Genomic DNA, 23253 nt, shown 5'->3' on the forward strand with positions numbered 1-23253 from the left:
CCTAGCTGGGTGGCGTGGGGGTGGGTGGGAGGGAGGCCCAAGAGGGAGGGGATATATGTGTAAATATAGTTGATTCACTTTGTTGTACAGCAGAAGCTAACACAACATTGTAAAGCAACTATACCCCAATAAAAATTTTTAAAATATTTTCATGGGTATATACATATGTAAAATTCAACAAATTGTAGGTTTAACCTAAGTTCAGTACCTGTGTATCACTTAAAGGTCAACACAGCAGTAGAAACCTGACTCAAACTGTAAGAGCTTTTAACTTTCTTGACAAAAATATAATAGCTTTCTAAAACAGAATTAAGCTTATGAATTTATAAGCCAACTTTACAATTGGGCGTAAAAATGAACCCATAATTTACATACTAATGAATCTGGTGTTTCATTAGTAAATTCGCAGACTGCTTGGCTTAAGGCCATTGGAAAATATCTAAATGCATTCAGCATGGAAGGGAAACGCACGCTGTCTGAAAGGAAGCAGTGGCTCTTGCAGATGTGGGCCAAACACACACAAAGGCAGAGCCATCCTGTCACTAACTGGTCATTTCTACATCGGGCAACTGGATGCCGATACCTAGATTAGATTAGACTGGGCCGAGGAAACCATGCCTCAGGTGATTAATATCTGACAGTCTAAGAAATTAAAAAAAAAAACTGCAGAATGAAAACTAAGAGTTATTTTGAAGGCTATAAAGGGTGAAATTAAAATTCACTCATGTATAAGACTTACAAAGTGAGAGGCTTGACTGAGAAAAAATACTTTTCCTTCTGAGGAAAAGTTTAATGAGAGAGAATCTGGAAGACGGAAAGAAATCAGAGACACCTCGAGGAAGGAGGCATTTATCTTTGTCTACTCTTTGTCACTGAGACCAGGGTTCATAGCCAACTCCATGTTTACCCATAGGGTGGTTTCAGCGTGGCTATAATCTCACAAAGAATCATAGGCCATCAACACCAGATGTTGTATGTAGGTCCCACCACCCTGGTAAAATCAATGGTCGAGTTTACCTCTATGCATCATCCCCACCAAGGAATTATTCATTTGAGAAAACAAGCCAAATACTCTGCTTTTACAGAAGACCCTCTCCATAAGTGGTCGTCAGGAAGTTGTGCTACCAGGAAGGCAGGACAGTGGACAAGATGCTGTTGTTCCCCACAGAGCCTGTGACTTTATGGGAGAGGCCAAGCCATGTGCACACAGCAACCGCAACTCAGGCAGTGGGAACAGAGGCCTCGGGGGTACCCAAGACAGCAAAGACTCCTGGATGGTCCTGAGGCTGTGTGACCCCAGAGTGGGGAGGGTAAGAGTTGGCCTCAAGAATGGTCAACTGCACTTGAGGTCAGACATGGCCATAAGCAAGGTAGGAAATGCCAGACAGGTAGGAAATACCTACTCTAGTGCTCAGAGCTGAGGCAGGAGAGCTCCCACTCTATGAGTAATGCACCCTCGCTCCAAGGAAGAGTTCCAGTTTTAAAGATTATCTAAAAATCGCCTCCTTATTCTGCAGAGATGCTTATTGTATTAGTGTAGTCGTCTGCTCTAGAAGGCCACTCCCATCATAACTAGTGAACACAATATGTTATCTCTGATCAATTCAATGAAAACACATTTTTCAGAAGCCAATTTCCCAAATACACCAAGCTTTAACATTCACCAACACCACTGACTTACCAAAATCTTACTATTAATAATACATACAGGGCTTCCCTGGTGGCCCAGTGGCTGAGAGTCCGCCTGCCGATGCAGGGGACACGGGTTCATGCCCCAGTCTGGGAAGATCCCACATGCCGCGGAGTGGCTGGGCCCGTGAGCCATGGCCGCTGAGCCTGTGAGCCATGGCCGCTGAGCCTGTGCGTCCAGAGCCTGTGCTCCGCGACGGGAGAGTCCCACATACCCCAAAAAAAAAAAAAAAAAAAAAAAAACATACAGGGCTTCCCTGGTGGCGCAGTGGTTGAGAGTCCACCTGCCGATGCAGGGGACATGGGTTCGTGCCCCGGTCTGGGAAGATCCCACATGCCGTGGAGCGGCTGGGCCCGTGAGCCATGGCCGCTGAGCCTGCGCATCCGGAGCCTGTGCTCCACAACGGGAGAGGCCACAACAGTGAGAGGCCCGTGTACCGCAAAAAAAAAAAAATAAAAAAATAATACATACATACATTTTGGGACTTCCCTGGTGGTCTAGTGGTTAAGATTACACGCATCCCAATGCAGGGGGCCTGGGTTGGATCCCTGGTCAGGGAACTAGATCCTGCATGCCACAACTAAAGATCCCACATGCCGCAACGAAGATCTCACATGCCACAACGAAGACTCAGTGCAGCCAAGTAAATAAATATTTTTTTTAAAAAAACATACATTTTAAGGCAATTCATATTTGGATGGGATGGTTTTTAACATTATTTGAGGATAGCTAGGAAGTTTTAGTTGAAGAGATTCTGTTTAATTTTAATGGAACCATTAAAAAGATTGTTACCTGTTTACTGTCAGGGTGGTTTAGTATTCTAATGAATATAATATTTACTTACAAGCGTATACTTTGTCATTTGTATCCCAAATCTAATTATAAACTGAGGTGGAAAATGAGATAAAATCACAAAAGTAACCCAAATCAGGAAAACATTGATCTAACTGTGAAAATAGAATCAGGAAACTCCTGGGAAAATACTGCTGTAACAGAGAGGAAAGTGTCCCCATTCCAGAGAAATTCCTGTGAATGTCCAAGAGTTAAGGAAAACAAGAAACTCTGAGTGACCAGAGACATTGAGGGAGAATCCAGAGACTACAAAATCAGGATTTTGATAAACACAGGATTCAGATAAATTCCAGATACCATGGCAACACAGACTCCTTAGTCTTAAAGGGAAGCCACAGGTAAATGGTATTTCACTGAGTTCAATAATTACTGATGTATATTCCACTTCTACTAGTGATTCTTAACTATTCTTTTTATAAAAGCCGTTTTGGGACTGTACACATGCCACTTCCCACCTTGAACCTCCTCTACCCCAGCCCTACCCAGTCTCTGAGAAAAGCCCAGCCATCCTACAAGAAGCACAAAAGCTTTTCTTTAAGTGACAATAGGTGATGAAATATAGGTGAGAAAAATTTAGAAATAAGTAAATCAATTCCTGTAAGAAAAAATGTACAAATTGTGTCAAATGCCCTCTAGAAATGAAAATCTGCCAATTTGCTATATACCATGAATTGAGAGACAATATATTAAACAAATTTGTAGGTGAGAATAATAATAAAATTTAAATATACATCAGTGAAAATTTTAAATTTGGTGGCATATGTTCCTACGTGTCAGTTGCAAGCTGAGGAAGAAAATGGGGCAAAAATCACAAAATAACAGGGAAAACAAAGCCAAGAAGACAAATGACCCATCTGTTAGATCAGGCAGAGGAAGGAAGCTACCCAGGAACGGACTTGGCCTGACACAGGAATTTCCATCATAGGTGGCTAGAAGTACAAAAGACCCTGGAAACTCCGAGGGGCCAGGGAAGTGGCGGAAGGATTCATATCTTTAAGGAAGTGGGCAACAGACTCTGCTGGGGCCGGGGGGAGGCGCCATGCAGGCCGGCACCCGCCCCAGCCCGAGCCCTGCTGCACAGACCCTCGCGGTGCGGCGTCAGCGCGGGGAAGGGCTGCCGCCCCGAGCCCGGGACAACGGCGGACCCCCGCCGCGGGGCCCATGTGCCAGCCCGAAGCCGCCCCCGGGGCGCCCACACGGCGGACCCTGCAGATCCTCCGCCCTCCGCGCCGTCAGCTCTCCACCCCTTGGGACCCGGGACGGGGACTGAGCCAAAGCGCCGCAGGGTAGCCGCCTCCGCAGCGGGAACCGCCCCAGCCAACCTCAGCACCTAGGCCAACGGCAATTGTTCGCCTCCCGTTGCTGGGCAGGATGCTGTCTCCCGGCAACACAGAGGCGCGGAATTGGCCAACCGACGGACAAGGATTTTAGCCAATGGCGTCTTGCGCCAGTGGGCCGTGGGCGCCCTGGCCAATGGAAAACGTGAGCGGTCAGTTACTAAGCTGAAACCGGTCTCTACGTAGCGCGCCTGCGGAGGATGGAACCCAGAAGGCACTAGCTGAGCGTTGTTAAAGGGAAAGAAAATATTCTCTGTGAGCCAGATTTAAAAGTTTTGCTTGCCTTCCTAAACCCACTAGGCTTTCAGTGTTGTTCAGCCTCGCTCATGTACTGCTGTCGATCTGGCAGCCGCTCTGCCCCAGGCCACCCCCATCCAGACCCGGGTTTATCCCCGAAGAGCCCCGAGGACCGGGATGCCAAGGGATCACTGCACAGAGAAGGCAGGAGCAGCGACCTCCCAGGAACACTGAAATCAGTGCTCCTATTTATTTCTGCTTTAATTTTACTTTTAATTATGTTCTTGGGAAAGAAGTGCTGCATTCCCACGGGCTGGAATTTAAGTGGGTGGTCGGTAAGCTCAGTGACAGAAACCTGGCTGGCTGTGATGAGATTCCTTGGGCTCACAAGATGGGGACAGGGGTGTCAGAGAGGTGAGCTCTATTAGCCAGTGATGGGTCTGGTTTGAAATAGTGGAAAGATAAAAGGAAGAGTAACTCATCTGAGTACACATTTTGGACAGCTGTGATTTGGGAACTTTCTATATATTCAATAATAAAACAAAATAAACAAGGTTGGCCTTAAAACATTTAAAATTGAATACAAAGATAAGGGCATGGACTTCACTGTGTTTCAAATGAAACAGTCACACAGGAGAAATAAAAAGAACCAGGCCAAGTAGATTGAAATATCAATACGATACTTTTGTTATATGTGCTTAGGCCAAAGACAGAAATAACTGCAAAGAATTCTGAAAGCTACTAGTAGGTTGTTTTTTGCAGTAGTATGGTGTAGAATTCTAGAATTATTTTTGTATTATGTAACTGAATACATGATTAAATAACTGAGCAGTGATTAGTATTATTGGGACCCCCAGTTTTCCCCACTGGAGAAAGGAGATACAGACACTGAGGAGGGAAGGGGAGAGCAGTTGCAAGAGGTTAGATTAGCATTAGTTATAGCAGGGATTTATAATGGTCACATACACGAGGTTATGTGTGTCTGTTTCCTAGCTCCGTCCATTAAAACAGCCTAGCTCTAACAATACCTCAGTAGCAACGAGCACACCAGCCTCCATATTGAGATTGATGAATCCCATTCGCCCCTGATAGGAACCAGCCTCCCTTGGAGAGGGGTTGGCTGAAGCAGGGAACACACAAGAATGACGTGAGGGCAGGGTCAGCGTGGCACAGCTGCCCGACACGGTGGCCACACCCCTCAGAGATGTTTTTCTGTGGTCTTTGCTCTGCTGTCCTCAACCAGTCACTCCCTCTCCGGGCCCTACTTCCTCCCTGAGAGAACAAAGGGTTGTATCCTGGCAGCCTGGGGTCTCTTTTGCCCCCTTTGCTCCCATACCTACCTGTGACCCTGTGGTCTTTCTCCAGCACCAGTCTGAACAGTGGAAGTGGGGTGTAAACAAGCTGTGAAGCCACAAAGCTGAGTCCCCACCCTCGCTCTGAGACGTCTAAGTGGCCCTTCTCTCGTTTCACGGGAGCTGCAGCCTGAGGGTCTCAGCACTGCGCTGGGGCTGGGCAAGAAGGGGAAGCCTCTCCAGACTCGGCGCACAGCTCGCAGACCGGCCGGGTGGGAGAGATGGCACGGGGTGGGGTCCGCAGCCTCTCACTGCTCCAGTGGGGCCCTTAAGACGTTGCACGCGGGCCCCCGGCGTGTGTGCTAGAGGGACCGGCGGTGGCAGCTTCGTGGGCTAGTGCTGGCCTCCAGTTCTTCACGTGTGGCGACCACAGCCTGCAGGTCTCACTGTGAGGGCTCGTCTTCCGACTTCTAACCCACTGCAGGTTGGGGGCCACGCCCACCCTGAGCCCGAGCTGAGTCGCTGTGAACGCCCAGACCACGCACTGGAGGCCCTGATCGGCCTCCAGTGGTAAATCTGGTACTGGGGAGAAGCAGGAGGGGAGGAAACACCTGTCAGAAAATCCTGGAGGGACTTCCCTGGTGGCGCAGTGGTTAAGAATCCGCCTGCCAATGTGGGGGACACGGGTTCAAGCCCTGGTCCAGGAGGATCCCACATGCCGCGGAGCAACTAAGCCCATGAGCCACAACTACTGAGCCCGTGTGCCACAACTACTGAGCCTGTGCTCTAGAGCCCGTGAGCCACAACTACTGAGCCTGCAAGCCACAACTGCTGAGCCCGTGTGCCACAACTACTGAAGCCTGTGCGCCCTAGAACCTGTGCTCCACAACAAGAGAAGTCACCACAATGAGAAGCCCGTGCACCACAACGAAGAGTAGCCCCCGCTCCCCGCAACTAGAGAAAGTCCGCGTGCAGCAACAAAGACCCAATGCAGCCAAAAATAAATAAATTAAAAAAAAAAAAAGAAAGAAAATCCTGGAGCCACAGGGAGCTCGACTGGGGGATGAGGAGACCCTGGGTTGGTGGTATGTGGGATCTTCAGCTGAGGTAGGGTCAGTGTCCAGGCAGCCAGGGAGCCCTGGCTTCAGGCCCCTCCCCGTCGTCTCCTGCTTTCTGACCCTGACCCTCCCCTCCATAGGAACAGATGTCACTGCTTAAATGTCAGTCCCACGCGGCTCGGGGCTGGGAAGTGCCGAGCCTCCCTCATGGCCAGATGCCAACTTGGAGAGGCCAAGGGCAGGAAAGACTGGCGTCGGCGCCCAAGAGCTTGCTCACGTCACATTGGAGAACATCCAGGAGGATGGGAGACGGATACAAAATGGAAATTTCAAACATGAAAAGCATTTTATACGAAATGTTCACAACACGGAAAAAGCAGTTTAACTCAGAACAAAGTGACTTTGGCTCTGACTCTGACAATGAGTGAGCAAAGCACGTGTGACACCTCGCCCACCTGTGGCCACCTGCGCCCCAGGTTGTTCTCACCTGAGTGCCCTGGGCTTGTGCTCTGGGGAAAAAATTCCCTCTGGGTTTACACTTCATCTTCAGAAAGCCACCTCTCATCTTCCGGAACTTTTTTGGAACTGAGGGTTTTTCTCACCCTCCGGAGGTCCCACATTCTTTGTTTCCCAGAATTTCTTCTCTATCTCTTTAATGTTACTTAACAAGAAGGATAACATGAAAGAGGGATTAGCGATCACTAAACCCTGGGGATGATCCCTCTAGCAGTAAACTGGTACATGGTTCTAACCGGTTCTATTATTAGTGCTGTTAAATATGAATTACTAAAATTTAAAACAATATTATATCAAAAGCTGATTTTAGAATAATTCTATTACAGCTCAAACTGTAGAGAACCAGGCAAATGGAACAAAAGTATAAATGTATTTCTTGCTTTCTGTTGACTTACATTGCCGTTTCAAGGGAAAATGGGTGTATTCACATGCCTTGCCATATAGAGGAAGAAAACATATTTTAAATTCTAATTCAGAGGCTGTTGTCCTGCAGCTCTTCACATACTATAGAACAATATCTCCTCTTTGGCAAGTAAGGTAAAGAGGCTAATTTGTGACTGGATATTTGTGGCCAACAAAGTCAGGCGATACATCACTGCACAGGGGTGGGAGATGGGGGTGGGAGGTGGGCATCTGCTGTTGCCCCGAGGAGACCGAACCCAGCCAAGAGCGAGGTCAAATCAATGACCTTGACACACCTGCACAGTCGTACTGCTCCTGACCAATTCATCATCCAACTTTATAAAACTGTTATACGATCACCAGCTTATCAACTGCATAGGAGAATTTCTTTGTCCCATTTTTGTGATAAGAATTAAGGGAATGGTCATAAAGGGTCTAACTGGATAAGCACACGTGCAGAGACATTTTTCCAAAATAATTAACACTGCACAGTTCTGTGAAAGGAAAAGTGTACACTGAAATGTAACACACCATTTAAAACTTGAAAATCAATAGTATTAACACTTGTCAACATTTTCTAAGATGCAAGCCACGTTTTAGATTTAAAACGTTTGGTTAAAAAAAAAAAAAAAAAAAAAAAAAAAACGTTTGGTAGATACTAACCAAACTTTAGTATTTAGTAGCTAAAATAATCAAGTATTTTTTTAACCAGGGACAAGTATATTTTTGGTATGCAATTAATTATGTGAATTACTTGAAATTTGAAAATGAGGACTTAAATATTGAAAAATTCTTCATAAATATAGGGTACATAAAATGTATTTTTATTTTGTGGAAATGAAAGGATATTAAAACATACCTTGAAAGCATCCATCCTTTTTCAAATGTTCACTCATTTACTTCATCAGAAAAAATTGAATATTGTAGACTAATATGGCCTAACATAGCATAAAATTGTCTGTGATTTCTAGATGTGCCCACTGTGTCCAGCAGAGCAAACCCAGCCAGAACGGCTGATTTCAGAAGGCTGTGAATGTCTTGATGCCCCATTTTTGTTCTAAATTCTCTATACTTACATGCAATTTGAGTGTGTCATTTATTATACATAAATTTTTACTTTAGCTGCTAATATCAACTATTCACATGCAGTCTAGTGCATATAAAATATAATGACCAAGGGACTTCCCTGGTGGTGCAGTGGTTAAGAATCTGCCCGCCAATGCAGGGGACATGGGTTCGAGCCCTGGGCCGGGAAGGTCCCATATGCCGTGGAGCAACTAAGCCCATGTGCCACAACTACTGAGCCTGCGCTCTGGAGCCTGTGAGCCACAACTACTGAGCCCACGTGCCACACTACTGAAGCCCGTGCTCCTAGAGCCTGTGCTGCGCAACAAGCGAAGCCACTGCAATGAGAAGCCCGCGCACTGCAACAAACAGCAGCCCTTGCTCACCACAACTAGAGAAAGCCCATCGCAGCAACGAAGACCCAACGCAGCCGAAAATAAAATAAATATATAAATGAAAAAATATATATAATGACCAAACAAAATGTTGTGAAATTCAGTGAATAGCTCTGAAATATTTTCATGCACTTAATTATAAACATGATAACTACCTGTGGGTTATTAAAAGATGCCTTCCTAGTCTCTCTTCCCAAAGGACACAGATTAAAACAATTACCAAAAACTGGTGGATGATTTTACTCTCTAGAAATCTGTAAATGTGAGACTCTTTCCATCCTTATTGTGAGGACTGATTTTCAAAGCTATCTTACTGATGGCTTTCAGGAGTCTAGTGCTACATTACGATTTCTAACAAATGCAGAAGTATCATATGACAAACAACTTTGAATGTTCCTACTGTATACATGAAAATACTAATGTGGCTGTGAATTACAATGAAACCACCTATGAATCATTTTTTTATAATTTGGGCATCCAACAGAATGTAAAAAATTTATTATTCCCATATAATTTTAATTATTAGTAATATTCATGATGAAATATTTTAATTCTTTATGTGTAATAGTACACTATTGATCTTTATTTATGTATAACATATATATTTATTTATATATGTGTACGTATATATCTTAAAGAACGTAACGTATATGTATATATATCAGACACAAACACGCTGAGTGAAATATTTAGGTGAATTATGCTTTTTTGTTTGTTTTTTTGGCCACACCACATGGCTTGTGGGATCCTAGTTCCCTGACCAGGGGTCAAACCTGGGCCCTGGCAGTGAAAGCGTGGAGTCCTAACCACTGGACCACCAGGGAATTCCCTAGATGAATTAAAACAAGGAAAACTGTGAAACAAAAAATAGCTCTCAAAATAGAATCAAATCTTTAGCCATCACCCACATTTTATATTAACATTTTAACTGAAGAATTTCTCATGTGTTTTTACGATATTTAATTAAGCTTATTTCTATCCAGGCAAAGTAACTGTAAACCTTCTTCAGAAGAGCAATATCTCAAATTAACATCGTACATTGCACTGACACTAGGATACAACTTGTAGGTCATGGCATGACAGGAAAGGTTTTTTTGGAAAACAAAGATTAAAGCTAGTGTATTTTCCAAGTAGTCATAAAGCTATAAACCATATTTATCAGTTCATTTTGTCCCATGTATTAATTTCTGTTGATCTGGATGAAGTCATCAGGTTTTCCACTAGAGTTTTGTCGTCAGGTTTTCCATTAGAGTTTTGTCATTAAAGCAGTTTATTTGAACTGCTACCCAGTTCAGTGGTATTATCTAGAGGCTATCAGAAACTTATATTTGTTTAAAAAAAATCTGTTTTATGAGTCTTCTTGAAGATCTCCATTTTGTAAAAGCATCAGTGTAAAATAATGATTGTCTTTAAAGGACCAAACTTAAAATAGCATGGTTAAAGATTTGAGTACAATGCAATTGGCAAGAAACTTGGATATTTCTGTGACATATAACATTGTAGGATAATAACTAGACTTATGACTGATAACATTATATCAGGGCATATCAGATGTTAGGCATTCCATATAAAATTTGGGATATCTATATTAATGGCATTTATCCATATACTGTAACCTAAGGTTCATCTCCAGTCTCTTGACAATGCTTCTCAAGTATTTTAACATAACAAATAAATTTAATGAGTTTAGCATTTCTCTCTGAGATGTTTCAGGGTTCCTTCAAAGCATCCCAGAGTCAGTTGGAGGCTAAAAGTTAGATTTTGATATTTGGGAAATTTGTTAAAAATATCAAAAAGGTTTTAAAACACAACAGGATCACAGGTCTCTACGAAGCAATACTTAATGATTTAAGCAAAATCACGAAAAGATTTAAAAAACAAATACAGGTCACTTAAGGGGACAGAAACTCACACAATCTGTCATCAAAAAGGAGCACTCTAAGAACTTCGTTCAAATTCCAGTCTTACACTAGCTTCCTTAACAACAAAATCCACTTAATTAACTTCATTCTAAATTTAATTAATCCTGATCATGCATAAAACCTTTTTTTTTCCCTCTTCAGGGTTCCTTTCCACAATCTTTCATCACTTTCTGTTTCCATATTAGTTCATCCCTTATTTTCCCATCCAAAACCAACCAGCTCTAAGACATACTTTCTTTTTTTTCCCCAATAAAGTGTAATTCCATTCCTCGTACCCTCTTTACTGAAAACATGCATTCTACTTTCCTACTGTATACTGAAATGCTTCCTACTGAAGAGGGATGTAGAGGGGTTTAGGGTCCCTCCTCTTGCTGACTGTCATGTCAGGTCTCTGTCCACTTGTCCTGGGGGGTTGATCCAAAGGTCCCATGTAGAATGAAGTCATTTCTTGAGTGTTGGTGAGCTGATATCCTTGGCTGAGGACCATCTGAAATTTCATTGCCTGAAGGCAAGAGGAGGCAAATTTAGTTAGGAAGTTTAGTAGGCAAGGCCAGAACAGGAGCAAAAGGAAGATGGAAGCATGGGGCCCCAGAAAAGGAAGGAGCCAGGACAGCCAAGACCATGTTTTTTTCGTTTGCTTGTTTTGGGGTTTTTTTTTAGTGAAACTCTTGGGAGGCTCTATCCTTGAGGCTGGTTTTGTGATTGGAACAAGTATTGGTAAACAGCCTCGGGGATCTGGACAGAAGGGCACTTGTGTACAACATAGTCTAAGTTGGCTGAGGTTAAAGCCTATCCCCAAGGTGTTGTCAGATAGGCGGATCCACTTCCCCCAACAGATTTGTCAAGGCATAGCCAACAGTAACTGGAATATGTAGAACTGGTTGCCACAAGGAAGTGCTGTGCCTGCTTGAGAACCCCCTGGTAGGGGTTTATATCAGTGAACTCGGGACTGGCAGGAAATGAGAAGCAAGGCAAAAGTTAAAAATGACAATTTGGGGTCTATTCTTGAGGGAGACAGAGAAGTCAAACTACAAATATGAGAAGTCCTGTTGTCACGCAGCAGCCCAGTACTGGAGCGCAGCTATGTTGTGTTAAGAGGGTTTTAAGAGGAGCTACCTACCTGTTTGTTTCTTAAAGAGGAGCCTCACGTTCTCTAGGGGCTTACAAGTGTAGCTGTCTGGAGGATCCTTGGAGGGCTTCTCCTCAGCAGTTGCAACCCGTGGCTTGACCCTGGTGTGATGGATCCAGCTAGCAATGCCAGGTACCCTGGTAGGGGGTTTTTTGTCTCCGGGCAGTTTGTCTTCCAGTGTCCTGGTTTCCCGCAGCGATGACAGTTGCCGGGGGAGTTGGGGTGGTGGTGAGGGGGAAGCCTCCTGGGGGCAACCAGGAGTTGGCTGCTGGACCTGTAATGCTGCCACTAGTTGGGCCTGCCTCTTAGCCTTGCGTTTTTCTTTCTCTTTTCCCTCTCCTCCTCTCTCTCCTGGTTGTAGAAGACAGAGGCGGCAGCCCTAAGGAGTTCTGAGACAGGAGTGCTAGGTCCTAGGGCCACCGTTTGTATTTTCCTCCTTATGTCTGGGGCAGCTTGAGTGTTGCAACGGTCATTTAAAACCAGTTTCCCTGCCTCTGAGTCTGGGTCTAAGTGTTTTATAAAGACTTCCCTCAGCCACTCACAGAAGGCAGTGGGATTTTCCTGTCATCCTTGCCCATAATGAACAGGTTTTAGTTTACATTGTTTCTTTCCCTCAACCAGGCAGAAGAGGGAGTGGTCCCTGGCTGCCAGCCCTACTGAAGTATTATAGTCCCAATTGGGTTCCATCTGGGGAACGGCCAGCCACAGTTCCCCTGGGAAATTGTTGGGGGTTTGTCACGTGGTAGCCGTCTCCCAGCTGAGCGGTGGCTTCGTATATGGTTGTTCTTTCTGACTGAGAGGGTGTCCGGGCAAGGATGATATAAACATCCCTCCAAGTTAACTCGAAGGTCATAGTTAGATGCCTAAACTTACCTAGATTTTTTTCAGGGTCATCTGAAAACTTTCCTAGATCTTGTTTTATCTGACTGAGACCCTGCATAGAAAAAGGAACTTTGATCCTTATGGGAAATTCGGAGGGCCCTATTACCTCCTGAAGTGGGCAAAGTTTTGAGTTATGGGGCCCCGGGTAAGGGGCCAAAGCTTCGGCGCGGGGTGGGGTGGGGGGGCGTCCAGCGTTGGGTACAGTGGGGAAGAGGCCGTTTGTGTAAGAGGCTCCTTCTTTTCCCCAGAAGAGGGCTCCGATGGACAAGGCTTATTGTCGACTAAGGCTTAGTATCACCAGGAGAGGGGGAGGGAGGTTTGGTAAGCAAATTAGGCATTGCCAAGTCAGCAGAGTCTACCCAGCAAGTCCTGTAAAGTTCGGGGTTTTCCCTCAAGGCAAAGAAGACTTGGACAAAAGGGACCTCGCTCCACTTTTGACAAAAAAGGTCACGCTGGAGAATGGTATTGGAGTTTAAACTCCCATATTCAGGCCAAATTTCTCCCCCTCCTAGCTTGTACTGTGGACATGCCATGTTGCAAAAGAAAATTAATCGCTTCTTCCCCAAGGTTTGGGGATCAAACTTAGCCCAATTCTTTAGGATACATCCTAAGGGTGAATCTTGAGGATGGATGGTCAGTTGCCCATCTGATGAGGCTGTTCAGAACTCAAGGGTCTCCAGTTTCTGGAGGGACCAGGCAGAGAGAAAAGAAAGTGTTTTAATTTTACCCACAGGTGTAAATTCCCATATTGTAAACCATAAGTAGCTTGAGCAGAAGGGCTTCTCTGTATCTTGGCAGCAATCTGAGTCACGGCACCAAAACGTTATAGGCAGAACAGCAATTCCTCAGGGCTCGTCCTCCCAAAGGAAAGCATTCAATCAAGAGATATATAGAAGTTTTAAGCAGCAAGTGTTTTATTAAGCAAAGTGAAAGTACACTCCGGAGAGAGAGAAGGGGAGCAGACTGTCTGGAAACCAGAAGCAGCCTCTATTAGTTTTAATTACATATTTAAATTAGAATCCTCAGCTCTTAAAAACCTGAAATTCTAGTGAAAAACTAAGAAATAAGCAATTATGAACTTTTACATTAGGATTCTGTAGATTGGTGAACATAAATGTCAGTGATAATTTCGAAAAACATTTGTTTTCTTATAGACAACATCTCAGTGTGGCACCAAACATATTCATTAATAGTCCTAAATACCTTTAGTTTCTCTGTTTAGTAACTGATGTCTTAGTATCTTATTTTTTGTGTGAATGACCTAGCTATTCAATAAACTTCCATCACTTAACTTTTTTTTTTTTTAATTTATTTTTGGCTGTGTTGGGTCTTTGTTGCTGCACGCGGGCTTTCTCTAATTGCGGCGAGCGGGGGCTTCTCTTCGTTGCAGTGAGTGGGCTTCTCATTGTGGTGGCCTCTCTTTGTTGCAGAGCATGGGCTCTAGGAGCACGGGCTCAGTGTAAAAGTTTTTTTCTTCAGCCCTTTAAATATATATATTTATATATATATTTAAACTGGGGTAAATAGAGTGGACTTGTTTGGCTTTTAATGTTGAGGACCAGTAGGGATGCCTTTTGGCCCATTTAACCTTGGGTAGTGTAATATCAAAACATTGTTTTTTAATCACATAAATGTCTGTTTTATTTATCCCATTTTAAATAACCATCTAAAGATTTCTTTATTCATTTGAGAGAAGTCCTTTTTAAAATTTCTATCTTGCTGGAAAAAGTATCTAGACTTTTCTTACAGGGTTTTTTTCCTGGTAACATTAATTATTCTAATGTTTTTATTAGCATTTGTAAGACCCACTGAGGGGAAGCAAAGACCACAAATAAGGCTTCCCAAACCGGTTTTTCTTGGTTTTAAACTAAAGATGTTCTTTTTTAAAAAATTAAAAAAGTATATTTGTTTATTATTTGTTTTATTTATTTTGGCATGTGGACTCTTAGTCCCTCAGGGCCCACCAATGGGAGTGGCTGCAGTCTGATGCTGCCGGATGGCAGGTATTCTTTGCTCCTTCCTGAGCTCCCTCAGGGCTCACCAGCTCACCTTTGGAGGGCTGCAACTACTATTGACTATGACATCATTTATTTACTGATATGGCAGGCAATATTTTATTTCTCAAGTAAAACTAACGTTAATAAAGTGGCTCGTAGGAAAGGGAGTCTTGTAAGTTTGGTGGAGTGCTCTTCTCAGATCTTGGAGTCGGGTAAACTTTAAGCAATTGGAAAAAGCATTTTCCCTCAATATAAATGATGATATCAGTTTTAAAACCAGAACACTGGGCCTTGAGCCAGTACTAAAATTGCTGAACCTTAGATTCACACAGTAAACCAGGATTCCAAAAGGGGGTAGGAAGGGTCCCAGGTAGTAGGTAGCTCCCCCTGGACTTTAGCAGAATCAAATACAAGTTGTCTCTGGAAGAAAATGTTCCCCAATTCATTCAGTCAGGAGTCCTCCAGCTTAAGCTTAAACACATATTATTGACGGTTCACAAACAAAGATCACCAAACCCACATGAAAACGAAGCCATTATGAGGGAAGAGATCACCCAAATGATAAGCAACAGATTTAGGCCCAAAATACATCAGATATTAGAATGATCAGATACAGACTATAAAAGGATTAGATGAAATGTTTAAATAAATAAATTAGGGAATCACAAAAGTAAATAAGCAAAAAGAGACTATAAAAATGACCAGGCGGGGCTTCCCTGGTGGCGCAGTGGTTGAGAGTCTGCCTGCTGATGCAGGGGACACGGGTTCGTGCCCCAGTCTGGGAAGATCCCACATGCCGCGGAGCGGCTGGGCCCGTGAGCCATGGCCGCTGAGCCTGCGCGTCCAGAGCCTGTGCTCCACAACAGGAGAGGCCACAGCAGTGAGAGGCCCGGGTACTGCAAAAAAAAAAAAAACAAAAATATCCCCAAAGAATGTACAGAGAATGCAGCATAGAGGCTGGGAATATGAACTAGCAGATGTTGGGCACAGAGACAAAATGAGACAGTGCAATATTCACCTCAAAAGGAATTCCCAAAGAAAAAACAGAGACTGGGAAAGAGGAAATATTCCAAGGTAAAACAACTGAGAAGTGAAAGACGTGAATTTCAGGAATCATAACATTTCAACAAAAGGATAAAGGCATGATATCCCACAGGAAGTTAAAGAGAAAGATATATTACCCATAAAGTAATGACGATTAAACCGACAGATTTCTTACCGGCAATATTAGAAGCCGTAAGACGGTAAAACAGTTTCTTTAAAGCACTGAGAGAAAATGACTGTCAACCAAGAATTTTATACCTATCCAAAGAGTCATCTAAGATTGGAGACAGAATTAACACGTAGAAAGATACAAAAGGCCCTTGCTCCCATGAACCTGGACACTAATTATACTTTTCTATAGGGCCAGCGGAGACATATGGATACAAGGAAGTTTTGAGGAATTCAGTTTCAGAGAGTAGCAAGCTCTCTATAGGTTATCAGAGAACTGTGGCAGATTCTATACTTGGGGACAGGTGTCTGTTCTGGATATGGTCAGTCAGAGGAGAAGGTGCCATAAGCCAGAGGGACTTAAGAATGAGAAGAAATTAACCAAGTTTAGACATGGGTGAGGACTGATGGGAAAAGCTGGAATCTGGAAGAGTCCCTAACAGGAATAAATTGTTTAGCCCAACAGTTTTTCATGGCATTCTTCTGGAATTTTGCCAAGAAAGTGCAGAGGTAGAAGAGTGGTGCTTCAGGGGTCCCCAAGGCCACCCGCACACTCGGTAATTCACAGGGGGACTCGCAAGACTTGGCACAGTTGTACTCGTGGCTAAGATGGATTATAGCAACACAGCAGGGACACACAGCAGATCAGTGAGGAAAGAGAAAGAGGCAGGTGCTGGAGGAGTCTGTGTGCACGGTACCTGTGCTCTCTCCCTCCTATGAGGGGCCACACAGAGCACACTCCACCCCAGCAAAGAGAATGCAGCAACTTTTGTTTGATGTTTCTGCCCAGGAAAGACCAGTAGAGACTCAGCATGCAAGATGTGTCATGGAGGCTGGTCACACAGCAGCTTCCAAAAGGAAAGCAGGCGTCCACCATACACCATGCTGTTTATACAGTACAGGCAGACCTCGTTTTATTGTGCTTTGCTTTACAGCCTCACAGATACTGTGTTTTTCACAAATTGAAGCTCTGTGGCAACCCTGTATCGTGCAAGTCTACTGGTGCCATTTTTCCAACAGCATTTGCTCACATTGGGTCTCTGTGTCACATTTTGGTAATTCTCGCAATGTTTCAAACTTTTTCATTATTATTATATTTGTTACGGTGATCTTTGATCAGTGATCTTTGATGTGATTATTGCAAAAAATTACGATTTGCTGAAGGCTCAGATGATGGTTGGCATTTTTTGGCAATAAAGGATTTTTAAATTAGAGTATGTACATTGTTTTTTGAGACATAATGCCACTGCACATTTAATAGACTACAGTAGAGAGTAAACATAACTTTCATACGCACTGGAAACCAAAAAATTCGTGTTTTGGTCTCGCTTCACTGCAATGCTTGCCTTAGTGAGGTGGTCTGGAACCTCGGAGAAGGCCTCTGTGGGCCCACTGGCACCCCTTTATCAGTCAGGGAGCCTGTCACGGCAGTGCAGCGAACTCTCCACAAGCTGACTTGCCAGAGGCCTGCCTTGCAAACACCCTTTCAAAGACAGCAGTCTCAGGCCTACTATGTTAACCTTTTTGTTTTTTTTTAACAGGTGGAAAGAGAAAATTTGCATAGTCCTACATATTTTTGCAATGTTTGGATTCCAGGAGTCTTCCAGAGTTGAACACACAGGTGAACCAAAATTAACTGAAACTGCAGTCCAACTCCCTCTCAGTTCAAATACTGAAAAGATCAAAAGGCAGTGTAAGTGGGAGCAGCCACGGGTTGGCTAATCATAGGTGAACCTAAGCTAACTTAAATTGTGAACTCACTGTAATTCAACTCAACTCTAGAGAAAACCTGAATGATAAACCTCCACTCTAATTTCTAAAGGAAAAAGTTTGTATGCTCTGGAAAATGAACAAAACAAAAAATGGCACATTAGGGACTTCCCTGGTGGCACGGTGGTTAAGAATCCACCTGCCAATGCAGGGGACACGGGTTTGAGCCCTGGCCAGGGAAGATCCCACATGCCGCAGAGCAACTAAGCCCCTGTGCCATAATCACTGAGCCTGTGCTCTAGAGCCCGTGAGCCACAACTACTGAGCCCGTGTGCCACAACTACTGAAGCCCGTGTGCTTAGAGCCCGTGCTCCACAAGAGAAGCCACTGCAATCAGAAGCCCGCACACTGCAACGAAGAGTAGCCCCTGCTCACCGCAACTAGAGAAAGTCCGCACACAGCAACGAAGACCCAAGGCAGCCAAAAATAATTAATTAATTAATTTAAAAATGGCACATTAGTTTCCACTGTGCCATTTTCAAAAAAAAAATTAGACTGTGGTTGCACAAGTAGATGATTGCAGAACCCTCTAAACTTACTAAAAAATATTAAATTATTCACTTTAAATGGGTGAATTGTATGAAACCACAATTGAGGAATAAATAAATTACTCACCTGGGACTTGGTCATTTTTTGCTACTCTTGGGAAAGGGCCAGCAAATCTAGGCTCTGCCCTATCATGTGAATCTTCTGGACTCTGTCATAATGCTCAAGTTAGAGGGCTCTGGTCAGGACTCTTCACCAAGGATGAATCCCTGGTCCTGGGCGTCCTCCATCTCACATAAGCCGATTAGTTCATGGAAACTGGAATCTGTTGAATCAGTAGCAAATTAAGTTCTCTTTAGTTGAGGCATACTCTTTGGCATCTAAATCTCCCTATCTTGCTGGAAACTGACCTTCATTTAAAGCCCAGACTGGGTTTTCTATAGACTCTAAACAGAGCTAACAAGGACTGGAGTATGCAGAGGGTACCCCACAGCATTAATAGCAGTGCCTTTTTTTTTTTTAATTTTTGGCTGTGTTGGGTCTTCGTTGCTGAGAGCAGGCTTTCTCTAGTTGCGTCGAGCGGGGGCTACTCTTCGTTGTGGTGTGCGGGCTTCTCATTGCGGTGGCTTCTCTTGTTGCAGAGCATGGGCTCTAGGTGCATCGGCTTCAGTAGTTGTGGCATGTGGGCTCAGTAGTTGTGGTGCACGGGCTTAGTTGCTCCACGGCCTGTGGGATCTTCCTGGACCAGGGCTCGAACCCGTGTCCCCTGCACTGGCAGGCGGATTCTTAACCACTGCACCACCAGGGAAGTCCCAGTAGCAGTGTTTAACCCAAGAGCTCTGCAAAAACTCCAAAAAGCCCTGTGAATTCCATGATCATCTGTGAGACTTAACAGGTCCTCTACAAATATCTCAAGACCCCTTGGTACAAAACATTTAATTAGGTGCTTGGGAGTGAATGTGTTTCAGGCAAAGAACATGGGATATGGAATAAAACAAATAAGGTTCAGTCTGAGCTTTGTCTCTTGCTGGCCATGTGACTTTAAGCAAAGCACTTCACTTCACTAAGCCTGGTGTGTTTTGTTTTGTTTTAAATGGTGATGGAAACACAGACCACGTGGGATGCTTATAAGAATTAAAGGTGATATGGACACTAAAGTGCCCACTAAGGACCCTTAAGATAAGAAGTGGAAAACAGAATGATTATGAGAAGGGTTTCTGGAGCTTGAATGTGTACATCAGAATCTTGTCTTTGCCTTGGAGTCCCCATCAACTCTTCAGCTCGAAGGGGCCCACAGTCCCTTCTTTCTGTGCTGGAGAGGATTCGGGCCCTCTGGCCTGGCCTGTCCTTACGTGGGAGCAAGAGAAGAAGCACGGTCCAAACACAGGACTGCACGTGGGTGGAGGGAGGGGTGAGCGCAAGTGTGCATGGTCTCTGAAAGGCTGCCTCTGAATTCCAGAACCCTTGTCTCACACAAGCTTCCACAGCACAGCACTCTGGAAGGTTGGAAGAATGTGATTTTCTTCACAAGGGTGGGTGGCCTGGAAAATTGGGCATTTTCCATCATTCTCTCTGAAAGTAAGTAAGTGAGGAAGAGAGACGAAGAATGTGTGTGTGTGTGTGTAACATACAGCAAATAGGAAAGGAGAACATCAATTTCACTTTTAAAATCATGAATAAAAGAGGAAATTGAATCCAACAATTCATTAAGTGAATAGTTTGCATCAGTTTCTCCTCAAAATACAACAGAGTTCATTTTAACCTCATAATGTTCTAAATTAGTTAATACGTGTAAAAAGCTTAGAACTGAGACTGGCACACAAACATTTTATAAATGCTAGTTAGTGCTCTTATTATTGCATAATATGATTATAGAGAAATCAGAAAATACATGTAAGCTAAATAAAGAAACAATTACCCATAATCCCGCTACTTCAAGGTAAGTAGTTTCTCAAAGGGTGGTAGAAACAAAAACGTGATCTTATAGTCTTTCTAACTTTGTGAACTGGCTTTAATGCTATATAGTGAAAACATATTTTTATATACATATTTTTTTTCAGTCCAATAAATATACTCATAGACCTGTTGTTTTGCCTATCAGAGGCCACCCAATCAGTCTCAGCCACTAACCCCCAAATGATACCTAACCCCTCACCCTGAGCCCCTGCCATGCATTACCTCCCCAGGCCCCCCGGCCATCAACTCCCAGAAGGTCTCCCTAAACATGAGCTGCCGAGGCCTTTCAATGATTCACGCCCACAGGCTCCCCCCACCCCTTTCTCTCCATAGTCCATTCACTAGCCCCCAGACCAACCAACACGCGATATCCAGGTGTCCTATGTCTCCAATCACTGATTCGAGGCCACCCAATCATTACCCTCAAAGACCCCTCGCTCAATCCCACACCCTGGGCAAACACTCGTAAGGCCCTCATCACTTACTCCACCAAGGCCGCCCCCAACCAGCCCTGCGACTCCCACTCAGACCCACGTGGCCCATCCCGGCCCTCCCACAGCCCTACCTCGTACACCAACAGCTCCCATCACCGACTCTCAAAATCATCCACCCCCACAGGCTTCTTCATATTTTTGTAAAAATTATTTGTTTGTTATTATTATTATTTTTTAAAATTTTATTTATTAATTTATTTTTGGCTGTGTTGGGTCTTCTTTTCTGTGCGAGGGCTTTCTCTAGTTGCGGCGAGCGGGGGCCACTCTTAATCGCAGTGCGCGGGCCTCTCATTATTGCGGCCTCTCTCGTTGCGGAGCACAGGCTCCAGACGCGCAGGCTCAGTAGTTGTGGCTCACGGGCCCAGTTGCTCCACGGAATGTGGGATCCTCCCAGACCAGGGCTCGAACCCGTGTCCCCTGCACTAGCAGGCAGACCCTCAACCACTGCGCCACCAGAGAAGTCCTATTATTATTATTATTATTACTTGGCTGCATCAGGTCTTAGTTGCAGCACGCGGGATCTTTCATTGTGGCGCTCGGGCTTCTCTCCAGGTGTGGCGCGTGCCAGTTTTCTCTCTCTAGTTGTGGCGTGTGGGCTTAGTTGCCCCGCAGCATGTGGGATCTTAGTTCCTCGACCAGGGATAAGATAAGCTTCCTCCACGAGCCTATAATTTACACACACCGCACTCCCCGCCCCAGCACTGACCCCCACAGGGCCCCCAACCCACTCGTCCCTACGGCACAGTAATAAGCTACTGAGAAAAATTCTCCCCCCAACAATGAGATCCGGTCTCCCCATTCACAGAGCTCTCACAAACCCCAGCCATCCCCAAACCATACCGAACCCCAATCATTCACCCCACAAACATTAAAGGTCATGGTTCCTCCAAGCAGCAAGTTCGTCGCCCTCTGCCGACCCCAGCAGGCACCCAGTTTCTGCTCTCCACACAGGCCGCCGTCACCGACCTCCAGAAGGCACCCCAGGTCCAGGTGCCGCATCACTGACGCCTTCGGACCGACTCAGGTAACCTTCAAGCACCAGTACCGCGCACCCCACATCATTTATCACTACAGCCGTCCAGTCACTGTCTGCGGACCCACGGATCCCCACACACCGGCCCTCGCACGTCCGCAATCACTTAAAACCCCTTCCCCACGCCAGCTCATCCCAATCACCCACCCCCGCAGCCCCGGTACTCGCCTCCCCAAGCCCGCACGGCGCCCGACGCAGCTGTCACGCTCCAGGCCCGCGACCTGCGGGCCCGAATCACCCAGTCTCCGCAGTCCTCAGCCACTCACCCCAAGAACCCCCGGATCCGACCCTCACTGGCCGCCTCACTCGGCCGCACGGCTGTGCTGCGGGCCCGCAGCGGGACCCCCGCAAACGCGGACGCCGCCCCCCACACCTGACCTCTCCGGGGCGCGACGCTGACGCCGCAGGGCCGCGCAAGTGTCCGCTCAGAACTACATATCCCATAGCGCTGCTCGCTCTAGAACTACATTTCACAGAGGGCTCCGCGGCGCATCTGGCCGGGAGCTCCCACCGCCTCCTCTGCGCGGGTGGGCGGGCTGCGATGATGGATGTCTGGACCTGGCGTCAGCCCGTCTGACCCCCCTGGCGTCAGACGCCGGGGGTCTTGAGGCGGAGCTGACCTGAAGCACAGAGAGTGACGGTGGCGGGGGGAAACTAAGAGGAAACACCCTCCTAAGTGTATTGTTGCAAGAATTTTAGATCACATAGTGCAAAGTGGAGTATCCCACTACTTTAACAGGAAAACGTGGAAATAAATGAATTAGGCAGTAAAGACGTTGGGAAGAAACAAAATAGACGTCTGGGAAGCAGAAGAAATAAATGTGTGAAAGAAAGATATTGCCTGCCATAACAGTAAACAAAGGATGTTGCTGCCATCAAGCCATCATATTGCAGCTGCCCCCATGGTGAGCCCTGAGGGAACTCAGGCTAGAAACAGGATGCCCCCCATCTAGCAGTCACCTGCTGCAGCCACCCCCCCACCCCTGACAGTGCACCCTGAGGGGACTCAGGATGGGAAAACACAGGACACTGGCCCCAGAGAGCTGAGGTGCACATCAAAGGAATGACTTCAGTGACCTCAGACTCTTGCATCTTCCCATACACAGAAAAGCACTAAATCCCTTAACTTGAAGAATCTGGTTTTCTTTAATCAACAGTAATCTTTTGATGTTCCATCTACCTGGTCTTTGTTGCAAAAACTCCTATGTATCCTGGCGCCCCCCACCTCGCCTCTTCAGAGCAGTCTCTCACAGTTATCTGACATGCTGTGTCTTGGGCTTGAAGTCCTCAGAATGTCCACCAAATAAAACATAACTCTCAACTTTTAGGTTGTGCATTTTTTTCAGTCGACAATGCAGCACATAAATCAGTCCTTACGTATCACATAAATCTAGTTCTTTGAAAATTTAGCAGCAACATGGTTGGACCTAGAGATTATCATTCTAAGTGAAGTAGTCAGACAGAGAAAGACAAACATCATATATCACTCATATGTGGAATCTAAAATATGATACAAATAAACTTATTT

At 45.2% G+C, this 23253-nt stretch overlaps 1 long non-coding RNA gene across 1 annotated transcript; it reads right to left on the minus strand.

The window, feature by feature from the left end:
- Positions 1–9105: 9105 nt before the first annotated feature.
- LOC116739255 lies at positions 9106–22168 on the minus strand. The gene is made up of 4 exons (XR_004345501.1): positions 21992–22168; positions 18372–18567; positions 11887–13460; positions 9106–11268 (listed from the first exon to the last, which is right to left on the minus strand). It is a non-coding gene; the product is annotated as an uncharacterized LOC116739255 (long non-coding RNA).
- Positions 22169–23253: the final 1085 nt, after the last annotated feature.

The sequence above is a fragment of the Phocoena sinus genome, chromosome 14 (genome assembly GCF_008692025.1).
Source record: "Phocoena sinus isolate mPhoSin1 chromosome 14, mPhoSin1.pri, whole genome shotgun sequence".
Taxonomy (NCBI): domain Eukaryota; kingdom Metazoa; phylum Chordata; class Mammalia; order Artiodactyla; family Phocoenidae; genus Phocoena; species Phocoena sinus.